The following is a 20719-nucleotide window of genomic DNA, read 5'->3' as shown; positions in this document are numbered from 1 at the left end:
CAACAGCGCCATCTGTGAGCAGGTACTCAAGTACTTCTTGTCAACAAGAACTCAATTTTCTCCTCGGTCCACTGGTTCTCTATGGGGAGGAAGGGTGGGTCCTTAAATTCATGATCATCGGGTAAGTATATTCAAAAATTTATTTTACTAATGAAAATAACATTTTTCAATATTAATCTTACCCGATGATCATGTAGCTGATTCACACCCAGGGTGGTGGGTGGAGACCAGCATACATGTTAACAAAGAAGCTAAGTATCCCGTATTTCATTTTATTAGTTATTCAAAAATAACATAAAATAAATAAGTACCTGGTAAGGAAGACGACTTGAACCATTACTCTGCCTTTATTAAGTACGTCTTCCTTACTGAGCGTAGCGGTCCTCTTAGGATGCTGAACGACTCTTAGGTGCTGAAGTATAAAGGGCTGCAACCCATACTAAAGGACCTCATCACAACCTTTAACCTCGGCGCTTCTCAAGAAAGAATTGACCACCCGCCAAATCAACAAGGATGTGGAAGGCTTCTTAGCCGACCGTACAACCCATAAAAAGTATTCAAGAGAAAGGTTAAAAAGGTTATGGGATTATGGGAATGTAGTGGCTGAGCCCCCACCTACTACTGCATTCGTTGCTACGAATGGTCCCAGGGTGTAGCAGTTCTCGTAAAGAGACTGGACATCTTTGAGATAGAATGATGCGAACACTGACTTGCTTCTCCAATAGGTTGCATCCATAACACTCTGCAGAGAACGGTTCTGTTTGAAGGCCACTGAAGTAGCCACAGCTCTCACTTCATGTGTCCTTACCTTCAGCAAAGCAAGGTCTTCTTCCTTCAGATGAGAATGTGCTTCCCTAATCAGAAGCCTGCTTTAGTAAGAAACTGAGTTCTTAGACATTGGAAGAGAAGGCTTCTTGATAGCACACCATAAGGCTTCTGATTGTCCTCGTAAAGGTTATGACCTTTTTAGATAGTACCTAAGAGCTCTAACTGGGCAAAGTACTCTCTCCAGTTCGTTCCCCACCAAGTTGGACAGGCTTGGGATCTCGAACGACTTAGGCCAAGGACGTGAAGGAAGCTCGTTTTAGCAAAAAACCGAGCTGCAAGGAACATGTAGCCGTTTCAGATGTGAAAACTATGTTCCTGCTGAAGGCGTGGATCTCACTTACTCTTTTAGCTGTTGCCAAGCACACGAGGAACGGCGTGGATCTCACTTACTCTTTTAGCTGTTGCCAAGCACACGAGGAAAAGAGTTTTTAATGTGAGGTCCTTAAAAGAGGCTGATTGGAGAGGTTCAAATCTTGATGACATAAGGAACCTTAGGACCACGTCTAGATTCCAGCCTGGAGTGGACAACCGACGTTCCTTTGAGGTCTCAAAAGACCTAAGGAGGTCCTGTAGATCTTTGTTGGTGGAAAGATCCAAGCCTCTGTGGCGGAAAACCGCTGCCAACATACTTCTGTAACCCTTGATCGTAGGAGCTGAAAGGGATCTTACGTTCCTTAGATGTAACAGGAAGTCAGCAATCTGGGTTACAGTGGTACTGGTTGAGGAAACTGCATTGGCCTTGTACCAGCTTCGGAAGACTTCCCATTTAGACTGATAGACTCTGAGAGAGGATGTCCTCCTTGCTCTGGCAATCGCTCTGGCTGCCTCCTTCGAAAAGCCTCTAGCTCTTGAGAGTCTTTCGATAGTCTGAAGGTAGCCAGACGAAGAGCGTGGAGGTTTGGGTGTACCTTCTTTACGTGAGGTTGACGTAGAAGGTCCACTCCTAGAGGAAGAGTCCTGGGAATGTCGACCAGCCATTGCAGTACCTCTATGAACCATTCTCTCGCGGGCCAGAGGGGAGCAACCAACGTCAGCCGTGTCCCTTTGCGAGAGGCGAACTTCTGAAGTACCCTGTTGACAATCTTGAACGGCGGGAATGCATACAGGTCGAGATGGGACCAATCCAGCAGAAAAGCATCCATGTGAACTGCTGCTGGGTCTGGAATCGGAGAACAATACAACGGGAGCCTCTAGGTTATCGAGGTAGCGAACAGATCTATGGTTGGCTGACCCCACAGGGCCCAAAGTCTGCTGCAAACATTCTTGTGAAGGGTCCACTCTGTGGGGATGACCTGACCCTTCCGGCTGAGGCGATCTGCCATGACATTCATATCGCCCTGAATGAACCTCGTTATCAGCGTGAGCTTTCGATCTTTTGACCAGATGAGGAGGTCCCTTGCGATCTAGAACAACTTCCTCGAATGAGTCCCTCCCTGCTTGGAGATGTAAGCCAAGGCTGTGGTGTTGTCGGAGTCCACCTCCACCACCTTGTTAAGCTGGAGGGACTTGAAGTTTATCAAGGCCAGATGAACCGCCAACAGCTCCTTGCAATTGATGTGAAGTGTCCTTTGCTCCTGATTCCATGTTCCCAAGCATTCCTGTCCGTCCAAAGTCGCACCCCAGCCCGTGTCTGATGCGTCCGAGAAGAGACGGCGGTCGGGTTTCTGAACAGCCAAAGGTAGACCTTCCTTGAGAAGAAAGCTGTTCTTTCACCACGTTAGAGTAGACCTCATCTCTTCGGAAACAGGAACTGAGACCGTCTCTAGCGTCATGTCCTTTATCCAGTGAGCAGCTAGATGATACTGAAGGGGGCGGAGGTGGAGTCTCCCTAACTCGATGAACAGGGCCAGCGATGAAAGTGTCCCTGTTAGACTCATCCACTACCTGACTGAGCATCGGTTCCTTCTCAGCATGCTCTGGATGCATTCTAGGGCTTGGTAGATCCTTGGGGCCGACGGAAAAGCCCGAAAAGCTCGACTCTGAAGCTCCATACCCAGGTAGACAATCGTCTGGGATGGGACGAGCTGGGACTCCTCTAAATTGACCAGGAGGCCCAGTTCCTTGGTCAGATCCATAGTCCATCTGAGATTCTCCAGACAGCGACGACTTGTGGGAGCTCTTAAAAGCCAGTCGTCTGACGGAGCCGGACACAAGATCATGGTACTGCTGCACAGTCTGTGAACTGTCAACCATGGGGAAGCGAGGAAGTACAGCGACAACCCGAAACTGTCTAGACTGTCTGGGTAGTACAGACAACTCCTTATCGGGTTGCTGAGGTTGCCGCACTGCGTCACAACAAGTCACCTCTGCTGGTTGTTGAACGTCTTCCCAGTGACACACTGACTCCGTAAACAAAAATCCTCTAACAAGGACTAAGCTTGGACTGCATGTCTTGCAACAAAGCTCAAGGTCTATGGGAGCAGGTGTGGCAACAGACGGGGTTAGCGACTGAAGCGGAACCATTACCCTCCCTGGAAGCATGTTATGCTTAAATAAAAGTCCATAGGAGGCTAAGCAGCTTAAGGCTCCTCTCCAAATGACAGAGTCCTCAAGGGAATATCAGAAGGAGGGAGAATAGCACTTTCTCATCTACAGGAACCATATCCGAGAAAAGCTAAGTTCTCTCAGTGAGGGTTTCACTGGTGCAAAAGCAGCAGACCAGAAGGCAACGTTATGAAACTGCTTGACAGTCTTGTGAGTTGGCAACAACCAAAGATGTGTGATTGAGGAGCATGCGGTAAGGTATGCAGAGCATGCTGTAAGGTCTGCAGAGCATGCTGTAAGGTATGCAGAGCATGCTGTAAGGAATGCAGAGCATGTTGTAAGGTATGCAGAGCATGCTGTAAGGAATGCAGAGCATGCTGTATGCAGAGCATGCTGTAAGGTATGCAGAGCATGCTGTATGCAGAGCATGCTGTAAGGTATGCAGAGCATGCTGTAAGGTATGCAGAGCATGCTGTAAGGTATGCAGAGCATGCTGTAAGGTATGCAGAGCATGCTGTAAGGTATGCAGAGCATGCTGTAAGGTATGCAGAGCATGCTATATGTAGAGCATGCTGTAAGGTATGCAGAGCATGTTGCATGGCATGCGGCTTATGCTGCATGGGATGAGGCTCATGCTGCATGGGATGAGGCTCATTAGCATGAGGCTCCTGCCTCATGGGTTGAGGAGGTTGCCGCATAGCATGAGGCTCCTGCCTCATGGGTTGAGGAGGATGCCGCATAGCATGAGGCTCCTCATAGCATGAGGCTCCTGCCTCATGGGTTGAGGAGGATGCCGCATAGCATGAGGCTCCTGCCTCATGGGTTGAGGAGGATGCCGCATAGCATGAGGCTCCTGCCTCATGGGTTGAGGAGGATGCCGCATAGCATGAGGCTCCTGCCTCATGGGTTGAGGAGGTTGCCGCATAGTGCTGGAACCCGGCAACTCCCGATGCGGCAGCTCACGCATGAAAGCAGGAGGCGCAGCAAGAACATGCGTCTGGCAGGGTGGACTGCGCATCGGAGGTGGAGCTCTCACAGGTGGAGGGTGGGAGCAGGCAGCCGCAGTATCTGCTGAGCGCACAACCTCGGCGGGTTGTAGGTTAACAGGCTGCATTGTCAACCTTCCAGCATGATACTCCTGAATGAAGGAGCAAGCTGAGACTGTATAGTCTGCAGCATGGACCACTAGGGTCTATGAAAGACAACAACAAACGGAGCTACTGTCCGTTGTGACTGAGGGTCTAAAACAGCTGGTGCGGCAACAGACGGAGTTACTGCCTGTTGCGGTACCACCTTGCCTCTCTGGGAGGTGTGCAGTTGTCGTACTGCAGCAAGTCCGAACTGACCCAGTGGCTACACCTAGGCCGTTGGACTTGCGCGGAAGGGACCGACTTGCACTTAAAAGCTGCAAGATTTGGTCCATGGTTTCTGCGAGAAACCTCTTCCGCAGACGAGGAATAAATGGGCTCTCTCGTCTTTGTGTGGGTGGGGTGATCACGTCGGCAACGTGTGTAGATACACCCGAAACCACGGAGGGAAACGTCTGTTCGTCGATCAAGGCCTGATGAACCCATAAGTCCTTCGACATTACTTCTCCCCTGGGCTTGGGAGCTTGTAAGAGGTCCCAGACTAGGCGAACAACTGGCACGAACAGACGAACCCTCGAACGCAACACTGTAACACTTTGCGCTTATCACTTTATCACTTTTGATTTTCTGTTTGCACTTATTTCACTGAACTCGAAACTTTAAGTGGTTTGTACCTGAAACACGCAATCCTATCCTTCATTAAAAGTTAGTAATTGCGAAAACAGTATTACAATGTAACAGAAAAAACATAATGAAAGATAAAGAATTCAGTGGCTGGAAAAGAGACTAAACACTAGATCAAATAAACTACGTTTAAAATCTCTCACCGCATAAAGTCTGGGAACAAGAATAAAACTCTAGAAACGTTTTACCTTCTTCCCCTAAAGAGACTAGGGAGAAGAGCAAAAACGATAACAACGTTACCCGCTTGAACGAAACGTTTATCCTCCTCTCTCTCCCTCCGTCTCTATCTCTCTCTCTCTCTCTCTTGACTTAGAACCTGAGAGATGAGCCCAATTATATATATCGTTAAAACATATTATTTGTTAAAGGAAAAAAACTGAAAGATTTCCCAAATAAAAAGTACCTTTATTAGAATTAAAACCATTTAAGCTAAGAAAGAATGAACAAAACGCTAGAATCGGTTTACTCTTACTGCAACGTGAAACCGTGAATACTCTCTCTCTATCGTAACGATAGAGCGCAAGTTGAACGTTCTGAACGTCAACAACTGCGGAGACAAAACAAAACGTTAGTTCAACTTTGAAAACAGTACGAGACTATCAAAGAAATTCTTTCAAAAACATTAAAATTAAAATAGCATAAAATCTTAACAGGAAAAACGATATGACGGGCTCAATGTTAATTAACTTCGGTTCCAAGTAATGACCGCCTACTATTAGGAAAGGTCGCATATAAACAAACATAAAAATTAATTTTATAAGTTTATAATAAAAGGAAGTTAATCGAAGAGGCCTATAAAAGGCGGAGAGATATAAAATAAATCTATAACTTTGTTAAGCAAAATTAAGAAAGAGAGTCTATACTCTCTTCGACACCAACACTTCCGTCTAAGGGAAGGGTCGGCCATTTAAAAGTGAAAGAGAGTTCATACTCTCTTCGTCACCATAATTAAATCAAATTAATTCCAAAAGCTTGCTAAGCTAATGAAAAAGCTTCCTGAATAGCGAAGGCTAAACTCTAGAGCAAATACATCACCAAATCGTGAACAATAACTCCAGAATCAACAGCGTATCCAAGTAGGTCTAGCCGGTGGCACGACAGAGGAAAAATTGAGTTCTTGTTGACAAGAAGTACTTGAGTACCTGCTCACAGATGGCGCTGTTGTGTACACCCCCACCTGTATAGCGATCGCTGGCGTATCCCTACCGTAGATTTCTGTCGGGCAACAGAGTTGACAGCTACATGATCATCGGGTAAGATTAATATTGAAAAATTAATTTTAGATTATTGAATCACCTTTAGTGTAAGTGAGGGAAAGTGTCTAAAAATAACCCATCTTAAAACTAAAAACTACATAAACCTGAAATAGCTCTTGAATTTTATCAACATTCCAGAGATTTACATAATCAATTTAGTTTATTAAATCAAAAGTGATAGGAACTCCCTCTTTATCTTTAGCAATACAGCACAGTTCCTGATTGAGAAAACTTAATAAACTATTGGTATGAGGGGTAGTGAAAACAACTGCATATTTAAAGCTAGTTTATAATATTGTACATACAAAATTACCCTTTATGGTATGCTTACATAAATACTGTATCTAGTTTAACCAATATATCACCTGTTGCCACCATGAAGAATTAACAGCATAATTCATAAGAAAACCAGGACTCCTTCAAATGGTGCTTGGCACATACTTATTTGATAAGGCTTCCACTCCATCATTTGGAGCAACAACAGATCCCAAATACTTAAATTGTTCTATTTCCTCCAGTAACTCTTCATTCAGTATAACAATCAATCGAGCACCACCCTCGCTTCTTGTGCACCTCATAACCTTACTCTTATCCACATTTACTCACTACATCCTTCTCTCACATAACATTCTGAATTCTGTCACTACAGTAATCAACACAACTCCGAGTCTGCAACCAATACAGTATCATTTGTAAACAACAACCAATTCACTTCTCACTCATGACCACTCTCATCTATCAGTTTCAGTCTAAAACCAAGCACTTGAACATTCACCTCTTTTACAGCTCTATCAACAAACAAACTGAACAACCATGGTGACATCCCACATCCATGGAGATCACTTACTCAATTCATTCCCTATTCTAACACATGCATTACTGTCTATGTATAAACTCTTGACTGCTTGCAAAACCTTCCACCAAATGCAAATAACCATATTACATTCCACATCACATCCTTATCAATTCTATAATAAGTTTTCTCCAGATCTATAAACGAAAAATATACCTCTTTACCTTTTACTAAATATTTCTTGCATACCTTCCCAACTACTGTATATAAATCTAATCCATACAACCCCTACCTCTATATTAGTAGGTTGGCCAGGGCACCAACCGCTGTTGAGATACTACCGCTAGAGAGTTATGGAGTCCTTTGATTGGCCAGATAGTACTACATTGGATCCTTCTCTTTGGTTACGGTTCCTTCACTTTGCCTACACAGACACCGAAAAGTCTGGCCTATTTTTTGCAGATTCTCCTCTGCCCTCATACACCTGACAACACTGAGATTACCAAACAATTCTTCTTCACCCAAGGGGATGAATACTGCACTGTAATTGTTCAGTGGCCACTTTCCTTTTGTTTAGGGTAGAGAGACACTTTAGCTATGGTCAGCAGCTCTTCTAGGAGAAGGACACTCCAAAATCAAACCATTGTTCTCTAGTCTTGGGTAGTGCCATAGCCTCTGTACCACGGTCTTCCACTGTCTTGGGTTAAAGTTCTTTTGCTTGAGGATACACTCTGGCACACTATTCAATCTAATTTCTCTTCCTCTTGTTCTGTTAAAGTTTTTATAGTTTATATAGGAAATATTTACTTTAATCTCACTGTTCTTAAAATATTTTATTTATCCTTGTTTCCTTTCCTCACTGGGCTATTTTCCCTGTTGGGGCCCCTGGGCTTAGAGCATCCTGCTTTTCCTACTAGGGTTGTAGCTTAGCATTTAATAATAATAATAAAGCTACCCTGCACTTCTAAGATTGCATTCTCTGTTTCGTCGTTAATGCTATTAATATTCTACCATACACTTTTCCAACCATACTTGACAAAACCAATACTATACCACTAGAATTATAACATGCATGCACATCTCCCTTTATATAGTCCACTGGGACCATGGACAACATAAAATATATATTGAATAATTTTACTAACCTCTCCAGCACAGTCTTTAATAAGTACATCTTTCCAACAGTTCATAGATGGACCTTGTAAATACTATAACACCACATCTAAATTTGAATGAACAACTTGATTAACAAAGGTTTTCAATAGTAAAAGATCCAAAAAAATTTAATATGTGAAAAGGATAAATCCAATCCAATATAGAAACTCCACAAGATTTGCACCAATCAAAACACATATGCTATTGCCTATGATATAAATTATTGGTAAGTTACCTTTTGGAATATAAAATAGTCTAGAGGACCTAGAAAACAATTTCTGCTCTCATGAATAAGGTGGATAGTCTCTATGCGGTTAGCAGAAACATGTGGATCGATTGATTGATTGATTTGAAGTTTTCTGGCATCCTGACATCTAAGATCATTGACGCCGATATCATTTATTGTATATAAAAAATCAAAGAATATTCAATTAATACCATAACATTTTAAAAGTTGAATAGTTGAAAAGACCTGCTTATGAAATAAATCTAAAAATGCCGCTTGCATAGTAGGACACATCATGTCCAAGAATCTTGGCAAGGATGAACCTGCCATCCTCACCTCGAGCCTCAGACAGATATTTATTTCTTAAGTTATTATAATTGGGGCATTCGGTCAACAAATGTCTCACTGTTAAAGGTACCAAACAGTCATCGCAATACGGTTGGTGTTGGCACTTCAGCAGAAACTTGTGTGTCAACCAAGTGAGACCAATGCGGAGATAACAAAGAGACGTCTCCCACCTTCAGGGCATCATGTTATACCTCCAAGGAGATATGGCATTTGTTACTTCTCTCATTTTATTGCCATTTAGACTATCCCAGTGCTGTTGCCAATTATTACAAAACAATTTCTTGATGTTAAGTAGGAAATCATTACAGGGAATGGGATACCTTCTTGGTAGCAACTCGGATACAGCATTCTTCGCCAGGAAATCTGCCTTCTCATTCCTAGACACACCGAAATGTGCTGGAACACAACATCGAACCATTATACCTCACTCCAATAATAAAAAAAACATTCTAAAATCTTTGAAACTAAAGGTTACTAGAATTAAAAACTTCTAAAGCTTGAAGGACACTCCTTGCATCACTAAAAATGGTAAAATTACCCTCCTTCTCCAACGCTATTTTCTAAATTGCGGTTAGTATGGCAGACAGTTCGGCAGTCAATATGGAAGCTGTTAGAGGAAGTGCACCTCTACAATTAAAACCATTACTATGTACTCCAAATCTAAGGCCAGCATCAGATTTGGAGAAATCTGTATATATAAAAGTCGATCCCCTATCTTCTGCAACATGTTCCATAAAAAGAGACCTGGATTCCAAGTCAGCCATATTCTTCTTAACTCCAATAAAGTATTTACAAAATGATACCTCTGGTAATTTCCATGGAGGCGTTGATACCTCAAATGGAAGCACCTTACTTCTAATTATATCAAGACTGTTAAATAATTGTTTCACCCAAAAGCCATAAGGTTGAGGAGATTTTGGGTGCAACTCAAGGTATGTTGTTGCAGTCTGAAAGGCTAAAGAATTAGGGAGTCTTTGCAACCTAAACCTATACCGAACAGTAGAAGACTTTCGGTAAAGGTCTAAAGGTAATTCTCCAGCATCAACAAGGAGACTTGTGATAGGCAAAGTTCTAAACGCTCCTATGGACAATCTAATACCAGCATGATGTATTTAATCTAAAATCTTTAATTGGCTTGGGGTGGCTGAGGAGTATATTTCACATCCATAACTAATTTTTGAAAAAATCAAGGCCTCGTATAATTTCAAAATAGTATTGTGGTCAGGCCCTCATGGTGTATGGGACAATACTTTTAAAAGATTCAGCCCCTCAAGAAATTTATCTTTTAACGCTTCTAAGTGAGAAATCCATGTAGGCCTACAATCAAATATCAAACCTAAAAATTTAGCTTCACTTACACATGGGATACGTTGACCTTTAATGTATATATCCAGGTCTGGATGTACTCCCCGGATACGACAGAAATGGTCAATAGTAGTTTTACTTGTCGAGAACTTAAATTCATTCATATCGGCCCACTGGATAATTTTGACAATTGAGAGTTGTAGCTTTCTCTCAACCATTGCCATTCTAGTTCCAGCAATTAGTGTTGGGAGAACATCCGAGGGAATGACTGAGGATATCCCATTAATTGCTAGTGCAAACAGTGTTACACTCAGCACACTACCCTGAGGAACTCCCTCTTCCTGACATTTACTCTCACTTAAAAAACTCTATGTGAAAGAAATGCATGAATGGTTTTAAGTATACCACATCCCCATGCAGTGTCATATGCCTTCTCAAGGTAGAAAAAGACTGTTACATGGTGCTGTTTGGAAGCAAAGGCTTCACAAATAGAGGACTCAAGTCATATCAACACATCAGTTGTTGAGTGCATTTTCCTAGACCCACACTGGATAAGTGATAAAATACCTTTCTTTTCCAGGTACCACATCAGTCTTGCATTGACCATCTTCTCCATGATCTTACATAAGCAAGATGTCAATGCAATTGGTCGATAGTTTGCTGCTAAAAACTTATCCTTAACGGTTTTAAAAAGGCTAAAATAATGGCTAGTTCTCAAGCAATAGGATAACTATGATCATGCCATATTCTATTCATAATGCTTAAAATAAATGACTTTGTATTAAAAGGTACTAAAAGGTACATGTTTAATCATAGGATATGGAATTCCAACAGGTCCAGGGGCTGTATCATTACTAGTGGAAATGGCGGAATCAAATTCTCTTTCAGTAAAAGAATTATACGACTTCCCATTCTGTTGCAAAACAACAACAAAAAAATTTCTTCAATGCCCCTATAATGGTGACCAGGAGCTGCTTCACACTTGCATGATAGATTTGAGAAATAATTGGCCAGGGCATTGCTAACCTCAGTTGCTCCAGTCACATACTGACAGTTCACCTTCAACACTGGTGGTGGGTTTGGGGTAAATTTGCCTGCAATCTTTTTTATTTTCCTCCATACAGAAGATGGTGGTGTTCTACTGTTGACTGAGGAAACAAAAGATATCCAAGATTGGCGCCTAGCTTCTTTTATGACACGACGGAAATGTGCTCTACATTTCTTGTATATAATTAAATTCTCATCAGTACGGCATCTGCGCAATCTAGTCAAGAGATTTTCCTGTGGCTCTGTGCAGGGCAGTTAATTCTGAAGACCACCACAGGACTGGTCACCGTTTGAATAATCCTGTGGTTTTGGGAATCGAATTGACTCCTGCTGTATGAAGAGTTCCATTCAGTAGGTCTATGGCATCATCAATACTTTCAAACTGTCCTGCACTCCCCTCGATTTCACTTAGCTCACAAAATTTAACCCAGTCCGCCTTACCAAGATTCCATCATGGAGATCTTTGTAAAGGTGGACCCTTGTTGGTGTTTATGATTAGTGCATGATCACTAGTATGCCAATCATCTAATGTCCTCCAATTGAAATTAAGAAGGCAGTTAGAGCTTGCAATTGATAGGTCAATGCATGACAAGGAACCTGTCTGAACATGGAAGTGTGTGTGTTCTCCTGTATTAAGGAGTCCGACATCCTCATTTTCCGCAATTGATGATATAATATTGTCCCTGGTGTTTGCTAAAACATCACCCCACAAAGGTTGTCTACTAATCAAATCTCCAAGTAAAAGAAAAGGTTGAGGGAGATGTTGAATCACCTCTACTAAATTATCATACAATGTTATCATTTGGAAGCAAGTACAGAGAGCAGATTGTATATTTTCTCCCTATATCAATCTGTACAACCACTGCCTGCAGAGGTGTACGAATAGATAAAGGTATTTGGGGAACATCTCGATGAACGTACATGAGACTTCCGCCATGGCTCCCTGCTTGTTGATTATATGGTGTTCTATAACTAACATACTCTCGAGGACAAGGAGTGTTAGCATCAAGCATACTTTCCTGTGAAGATACAATTATGGGGGAATGTTCATGAATTAGGAGCTTAAGTTCTTCATATTTGGCCCTTAAACCCTGACAATTCCATCGCAAAATGGAGGAGAAAACTATGGATTATTTTTAGAAGACATCTTGGATGAGGTCTTCCCATTTGCAGTTTTTAATCTAACATTATTACCTGTAGGTTTCTTCAGAGATGGTCTTGATATGTTGGGTTTTATGTTTGTCTTTTTCTTTGTGTCCCTTTGATCTATTTGTTGAGGTAGATGGTGGACCTCAACTGGAATTTCTGATTTATTCAATTTATCTTCCAGTTCATTAGAAACATCAACAGAAAAAACATCAAATTTATTTGATGTCATAACTTTAATGTTTCTAATGGAGGAGGGGTGAGAGAGATGGAGGTCTCTCTCTTTTACGATTAATAGATGGTAAGATTTTAGGTTTTTGCACCTTTCCCACTACAGGTGCATCAGGTAAGCTGGTTTTAAGTGGAACTTCCATCAAATCAGGCAAGGACATGGCCTGAGAGAGAGGTTTGTACTAGTTTTTGTGATGGGGGACAAAGGCTGTACAGAGACGGACAATGCCCTAGGGTTAATAAACCATGGTAAAGCCTCAAGAGGTAATATGCTTATCTTATCCTTCAGCCTTTTATCAGATGGTATATTTCTTTTTCTAGAGCTATTGGCAGGACTAGGTGGGTTTGATTTTAATGCCTTAGCATAGCTACTGTATTTGATTTATCTAATAGTCTCTTGGCATGTCCCACACTTATATGTTCCAAATTAGGTTTGTTAAGGGCAGTTTCTTCCAACTTACACAGCTCGCATATCTTGTCTGTGGATTCATGATTCCAGTTGCAATTAAAACACTTCTCTCCAAGTGCACATTCTCCATGGTAAGATTTGGAGCAAATACCACATATTTTCTCATTTTTGCAAACTTTAGACGGGTGTCCAAATTTAAAACAATTAAAACACTGCAGTGTCTTCTGCTTGAATGGTTGTACTTTAATTATTTCATTTTCAATAATAATATGGAAAGGTACATCAGCATCCTGGAAATTAAGGATAATCATTGATGTACCAGGGACTTTGCGAACTTTCCCTACATTTAGTGGACACATGGCCAGTATCTCCTCTGTAAAATCATACAGATCTCTGTTAAAAACTACTCTCCCGTAACTAAAATTTAGGTGGGGTTTGATATCATCATTAGCTGTTTTTAGGTTGGATAGTATTACAGATTGTGTGCTTGATTTGGCATGGATAAGGAAACTATTTTTTCCAAAATGCGATATATCTCCTGGTGCAATAGTGCCTACTTTTTTCTGAATTAATTTGCATATTCTAAAATAATTCCCTGTAACCCCCTTTGATTCAGCTACAAGACACATTGGTGGATTTGGCTTTCTCTGGGAATGCATAAATAAATCAGCGTCTTTTTCCAACCAGTCAGCAGGCCTATATACATCCAAATCCTTTGGTACCTTATCGCAGAGAGCAGCCATGACATTCAAGTTATTAATTTCAATATTATTCATGTTACTTATTGCTTTAAATGCTTCATCATGACTACTGTAAGATATCGATGAATCATATTTATCATCTTCAAGTTTCATCCTTATTTTTTTTTATACATCCATAGCACTCAAATGCTTTATATAGATAATCATAGTTTGTGTCTATTGGAATTTGGGTAATGTGAAGGATTCAAAGTTTCCCCGTGTTACCCAAATTAATCAATTTTGGAATATCAGTAAAATGGTCCTTTCCAGTTCCGAGGTCAACAGAATTTTCCTTAATAGACTTGCCAGAGGTCGTCAACAGTCGGGAGAGAGTTGGCGTATCCAAGGGATGGGGGTCCGTTGTTCGAAGAATCCAGGAGAGTTTTGAGATTAAAAAAAAGATGAGTTGATTTACCTGCTGAAGAATACTAAGGTATCACATGTCGGAGAGGAAATTTGCACTCTCCACTATCGGCACAATGAAAGTATACTTCCTAAATGGTCCACTCCATACCCTACCCGAAGGATAGCACCAAAACAGATATAGAGGCACAGGTATAAGCTGAACTCGCTTGTTAGGGTCGAGATCAAGAAACTATGGAATCATCTTCCCCATATCTAAAATAATGGGCTTCCGGCCAAAAGCAGAGAGTCCTACCCCAAGCATTGGATCCCCCTGGATTCCGAAGACCCAACACTTGAGAAAAGTTCTGCCAAAAAGGTCCAAACCATCTTTGGGATGGCTGATATCATCCAATACTCTCACATATAGCTTTGAATGCAAATACCTCCCAACCGTGACACCTCTTCCCATTCATTGGAGCAGGCAACAATAACAAATGTAGAAATATCAAAGCCAAAAGAAAAAAAAAATATATATATATATAGACTGTAAATATATATGTACATACTATATACATATATACAATAAGGGAAATTTTTCTCATACAGTTGGGACAGAAACACGAAAGAAAGTTTATAAGATAAGGAGAAGGTCGAAGTAAAAGAGAGAGAGAGAGAGAGAGAGAGAGAGAGAGAGAGAGAGAGAGAGAGAGAGAGAGAGAGAGAGAGAGAGAGAGAGAGAGAGAGAGAGAGATTCGAACTGGGGGAGCAATTTCCCCAAGTTCAAGAGCCCTCTTGCCCGTTACCAAGTTTCAGCACGGGAATGATATGCCATGCTGAAGCTCAATGACTTCATCTAGGCATTCTCTCATTAAGAGAGAGAAGCATGTGGAGGCTTAGGTGTAACATTTACTAGAGAGGTTGTATGAGATTGGTCTTGCAAGGTAGCTTTCTCAGGTCATCAACAATAGAGGGTAGAGATCTACGAAGCTTTCCCTATAAGGGGTAAAGGGATCCATAGCGGGTCATCCTGCTGTTCAGCAGTCCATGTTTAACTTCCTACTACATGGCATCTACTCCCTACACCAAGGGATTCTGTTCTGGGGACCCAAATACCTCTTATTTCCCTGCTGAGGCAGGTTGAAACATACCTGCAGCTTCCTGCTCAATAGATTAGCTAGGATGTTTATTCTTCCGGGAATGGATTGAAGCAACAGGTGGATCCCCCTCATTTCCATCCAGGACAACAGCTCCTCCACTATATAGAATAATGATTTTGACTTGATGCCTCCCTATTTTTGAATGTAGACTAATGCTCTTGCATTGTCAGTAATAACTGCAATACATTTCCTCATCACCAGCAGCTTCTGAGATTGAACTGCTTTGAATTCTGCCTGAGGTTCCATGCAATTCACGAGAAGGGAGGAAAAGTTAAATAGCTTTCAGAAGACCTCTTGCTGAAATAATTCTAAAAATACCGCTAGAATGGTACAACACGACTAAGAATCTTGGCAAGGATGAACCTGCCATCCTAACCTCGACCCTCAAACAGATATCTATTTCTTAAGGTCCTAAAAGTGGGCATTCAGTCAACAAGTGCCTCACTGACAAGGGTACCAAACAGTCATCGCACTATGGCTGATGTTGCCCGGTCATTAGAAACTCACGAGTCAACCGAGTGTGACCAATGCAGAGACGACAAAGAGTAGTCGCTCAATTTCGGGGCATCATGTTATACTTCTAAGGAGATATAACATAAGTTATTTCCTTCTAAACTTGCTCAATACTGTTGCCAATTACAGTATTATAACAAAAAAAATTCTTAATGCTTGGTAAAAAATCAATACAGAGGATGGGATACCTTCCTGGTAGCAACTCAACTGCTGCATTTTTTGCTAGTAAATCTGCCTTCTCATTCCCAGACAAACCTACGTGTGCTGGAATCCTACAAAATCAAATTGTTATACCTCTCAGTCCAATAATAAAAAGCCAATCTAAAATTGGAATTAAAAATTTCTAAAGCTTGTAGGACACTTCTTGCATCAATAAAAAGGGTAAAATTGCTCCCCTCTTTTAACGCTATTTTTTCAATAGATTTTGACACATTGTCTGGGTTCTCTTAACGACCTCGGGATCAGAGCCCCAGGCGAAATCACACAAAGACAATAGCTTCTGACCAGCTGGGAATTGAACCCTGATCCAGGAAACTTGTATGAACAGTGACATACCACTTGGCCACGAAGAAAGATAAAAGTCAATGACAATTCTTTTGTACTTATACCTGTCGAATTCAGGTTTCTTTGTACTTAGAATTGAAATCAACCCATCTTCACCATCATAGCTAATTGGTATTATTGTGACTTGGCATTCAATTAATAATAAATTTTGCACATTTAGATGTGTTTTTCATATTCAAATAAGCCATATAGTTTTGACACATTGTCTGGATTCTCTTAATGACCTTGGGATCAAAGCCTCAGGCGAAATTACACAAAGACAATAGCTTCTGACCAGCCGGGAATCGAACCCTGGTCCAAGAAACTTGTATGAACAGTGACATACCACATGGCCACAAAAAAAAAATAAAAGTCAATGACAATTCTTCTGTACTTATAAATGTCGAATTCAGGTTTTTTATTATACGTAGAATTGAAATCAACCCATTTTCACCATCTTAGCTAATTCGTATTATTGTGATTTGGCATTCGATTTATGATAAATTTTGCACATTTAAATGTGTTTTTCATATTCAAATAAGCCATATAGTTTTGACACATTGTCTGGATTCTCTTAACGACCTCGGGATCAGAGCCCCAGGCGAAATCACACAAAGACAATAGCTTCTGACCAGCCGGGAATCGAACCCTGGTCCAAGAAACTTGTATGAACAGTGACATACCACATGGCCACAAAAAAAAAATAAAAGTCAATGACAATTCTTCTGTACTTATAAATGTCGAATTCAGGTTTTTTATTATACGTAGAATTGAAATCAACCCATTTTCACCATCTTAGCTAATTCGTATTATTGTGATTTGGCATTCGATTTATGATAAATTTTGCACATTTAAATGTGTTTTTCATATTCAAATAAGCCATATAGTTTTGACACATTGTCTGGATTCTCTTAACGACCTCGGGATCAGAGCCCCAGGCGAAATCACACAAAGACAATAGCTTCTGACCAGCCGGGAATCGAACCCTGGTCCAGGAAACTTATATTAACAGTGACATACCACTTGGCCACGAAGAAAGATAAAAGTCAATGACAATTCTTCCGTACTTATACCTGTCGAATTCAGGTTTATTTGTACTTAAAATTGAAATCAACCCATCTTCACCATCGTAGCTAATTGGTATTATTGTGACTTGGCATTTGATTAATGATAAATTTTGCACATGCATATGTGTTTTCATATTCAAGTAAGCCATATAGTTTTGACACATTGTCTGGATTCTCTTAACGACCTCGGGATAAGAGCCCCAGGAGAAATCACAAAAAAGACAATAGCTTCTGACCAGCCGGGAATCAAACCTTGGTCCAGGAAACGTATGAACAGTGACATACCACTTGGCCACGAAGAAAGATAAAAGTCAATGACAATTCTTTTGTACTTATACCTGTCGAATTCAGGTTTCTTTGTACTTAGAATTGAAATCAACTCATCTTCACCATCGTAGCTAATTGGTATTATTGTGACTTGGCATTTGATTAATAATAAATTTTGCACATTTAGATGTGTTTTTCATATTCAAATAAGCCATATAGTTTTGACACATTGTCTGGATTCTCTTAACGACCTTGGGATCAGAGCCCCAGGCAAAATCACACAAAGACAATAGCTTTTGACCAGCTGGGAATCAAACCCTGGTCCAAGAAACTTGTATGAACAGTGACATACCACTTGGCCACGAAGAAAGATAAAAGTCAATGACAATTCTTCTGTACTTATACCTGTCAAATTCAGGTTTCTTTGTACTTAGAATTGAAATCAACTCATCTTCACCATCGTAGCTAATTGGTATGTCCGTGACTTGGCATTTGATTAATGATAAATTTTGCACATTTAGATGTGTTTTTCATATTCAAATAAGCCATATAGTTTTGACACATTGTCTGGATTCTCTTAACGACCTTGGGATCAGAGCCCCAGGCGAAATCACACAAAGGCAATAGCTTCTGACCAGCTGGAAATCAAACCCTGGTTCATTAGACCAAAGGGCATGACGGTGTATTGATATAACCCAAATGAGGTTATAAAAGCTGATAACAATTTTGCGTTGTCGTCCAAAGGAATTTAATTGTAGCCCTTTAACAAGTCGATCTTGGAGACAAACCTTGCTTGTCCGATAGTCGAGTAGTTAGTGGATGAGCGGCAATGGATAATTATTGGCCACAGTGATTGAGTTTAACTTTCAGTAGTCTGTACACACCCTAAAAGATCCGTCCGGGTTTTTCATGACCACGCATGGAGAACTGTAAGGGCTAGGACTTTCTTCGGCTAATCCGTTTTGTAATAAGTAGTTCACTTCTTTCTCATGACTTCTCAATGATATGGTGACAGTTGATAGGCGCGTTGTTTAAATGGTCTTTCCATTATTTTGAGGTGTATCTCATGCTTCCTCAGGTTGGTTCGTTTTGGGACGTCCAAGACAATTTCAGGGAAACTTCTAATTAATCGGCTTAATTCCTCTTGTTGCTCCTGGTCTTGCTCCTGGTCCAAATGAGTTAATTTCTCTCCCAAATTCTGAATGATAGACGAATTATTCACTTTGCTTACTGCCCTACCTCATATCCGTCGTCGTCTTCCGTGGATGGTATGGTTTGCGCCATATATACTTGTGAAGCTTCGGTCTCGTTTTCGCTTAAGTAGGGTTTCTGTAGGTTGACGTGTACTTTCCTTTGACTTTTCCTTCGTCCTGAGGTTTCGATAATGTATGTCAGGTCATATGAAGAGAATAAGAAGTTGTTTTGGAAATAAGTGAAGAGTATGGAAGGCTGGTTCAAGAACTGAAGAGTATGGAAGGCTGGTTCAAGAACTGAAGAGACAGTGAAAGATGGAAATGGAAGTCTGTTAAAAGGAGAGGAGGCAAGGAAAAGGTGGGTGGAATATTTTGAAAGTTTACTGAATGTTGAGGATAATAGGGAGGCAGATATAATTGCTGTTGCAGGTGTTGAGGTGCTGGTGATGGGAGATGAGAATGAGAGAAAGATTACAAGAGAGGAAGTATGGAGAGCACTAGATGAAACAAGAGTAGGAAAAGCATCTGGTGTGGATGGTGTGAGAGCTGAGACATTGAAGGAAGGGGGTGTGACTGTACTTGTATGGTTGGTGAGATTATTTAATGTGTGTTTTGTGTTGTCAATGGTACCAGTAGATTGGGTTTGTGCATGTATTGTACCACTATATAAGGGTAAGGGAGATGTGCATGAGTTTTGTAATTCAAGGGGTATTAGTTTGTTGAGTGTAGTTGAGAAAGGATATGGTAGAGTACTGATTAATAGGATTAAGGATAAAACAGAGAAAGCAATCTTAGAAGTACAGGGTGGTTTTAGATGAGGTAAGAGGTAGGGGTTGTATGAATCAGATTTTTACAGTTAGGCAGATATGCGAGAAATATTTAGCAAAAGGTAAGGAGGTGTATCTTGCGTTTATGGATCTGGAGAAAGCATATGATAGAGTTGATAGGGAAGCAATGTGGAATGTGATGAGGTTATATGGTGTTGGTGGAATGTTAATGCAAGCAGTGAAAAGTTTCTACAAAGGTAGTAAAGCATGTGTTAGAATAGGAAATGAAGTGAGCGATTGGTTTCCGGTGAGAGTGGGACTGAGACAGGGATGTGTGATGTTGCCGTGGTTGTTTAACTTGTAAGTTGATGGAGTGGTGAGAGAGGTGAATGCTCGAGTGCTTGGACGAGGTTTGAAACTGGTAGATGAGAATGACCATGAATGGGAGGTAAATCAGTTGTTGTTTGCGGATGATACTTTACTGGTTGCAGACGAGGAAGAGAAGCTTGGACGATTAGTGACAGAATTTGGAAGGGTGTGTGAGAGAAGGAAGTTGAGAGTTAATGTGGGTAAGAGTAAGGTTATGAGATGTAGGAGAAGGGAAGGTGGTGCAAGGTTGAATGTCATATTGAATGGAGAGTTACCTGAGGAGGTGGATCAGTTTAAGTACTTGGGGTCTGTTGTTGCAGTAAATGGTGGAGTGGAAGCAGATGTATGTCAGAGTGTGAATGAAAGATGCAAAGTGTTGGGGGCAGTTGAGGGAGTAGTAAAAAATAGAGGGTTGGGTATGAATGTAAAGAGAGTTCTGTATGAGAAAGTGATTGTACCAACTGTGATGTATGGATCGGAGTTGTGGGGAATGAAAGTGACAGAGAGACAGAAATTGAATGTTTTGAGATGAAGTGTCTAAGGAGTATGGGTGGTGTATCTTGAGTAGATAGGGTTAGGAACGAAGTAGTAAGGGTGAGAATGGGCGTAGGAAATGAGTTAGCAGCTAGAGTGGATATGAATCTGTTGAGGTGGTTTGGCCATGTTGAGAGAATGGAAAATGATTGTCTGGTAAAGAAGGTGATGAATGCAAGAGTTGATGAGAGAAGTATAAGAGGAAGGCCAAGGTTTGGGTGGAT

General features: G+C 41.0%; 1 protein-coding gene across 3 annotated transcripts in view; it reads right to left on the bottom strand.

The window, feature by feature from the left end:
- The window catches only part of tos (Exonuclease tos), a 330838-nt gene that overhangs the window by 1229 nt on the left and 308890 nt on the right, over positions 1-20719 (bottom strand). The window lies entirely within an intron of this gene.

This window comes from Palaemon carinicauda, chromosome 3, assembly GCF_036898095.1.
Source record: "Palaemon carinicauda isolate YSFRI2023 chromosome 3, ASM3689809v2, whole genome shotgun sequence".
In the NCBI taxonomy this organism is placed as follows: Eukaryota; Metazoa; Arthropoda; class Malacostraca; order Decapoda; family Palaemonidae; genus Palaemon; species Palaemon carinicauda.
Note: the sequence above shows the minus strand (reverse complement) of the source record. Positions and strands in the feature narration are given on the sequence as shown.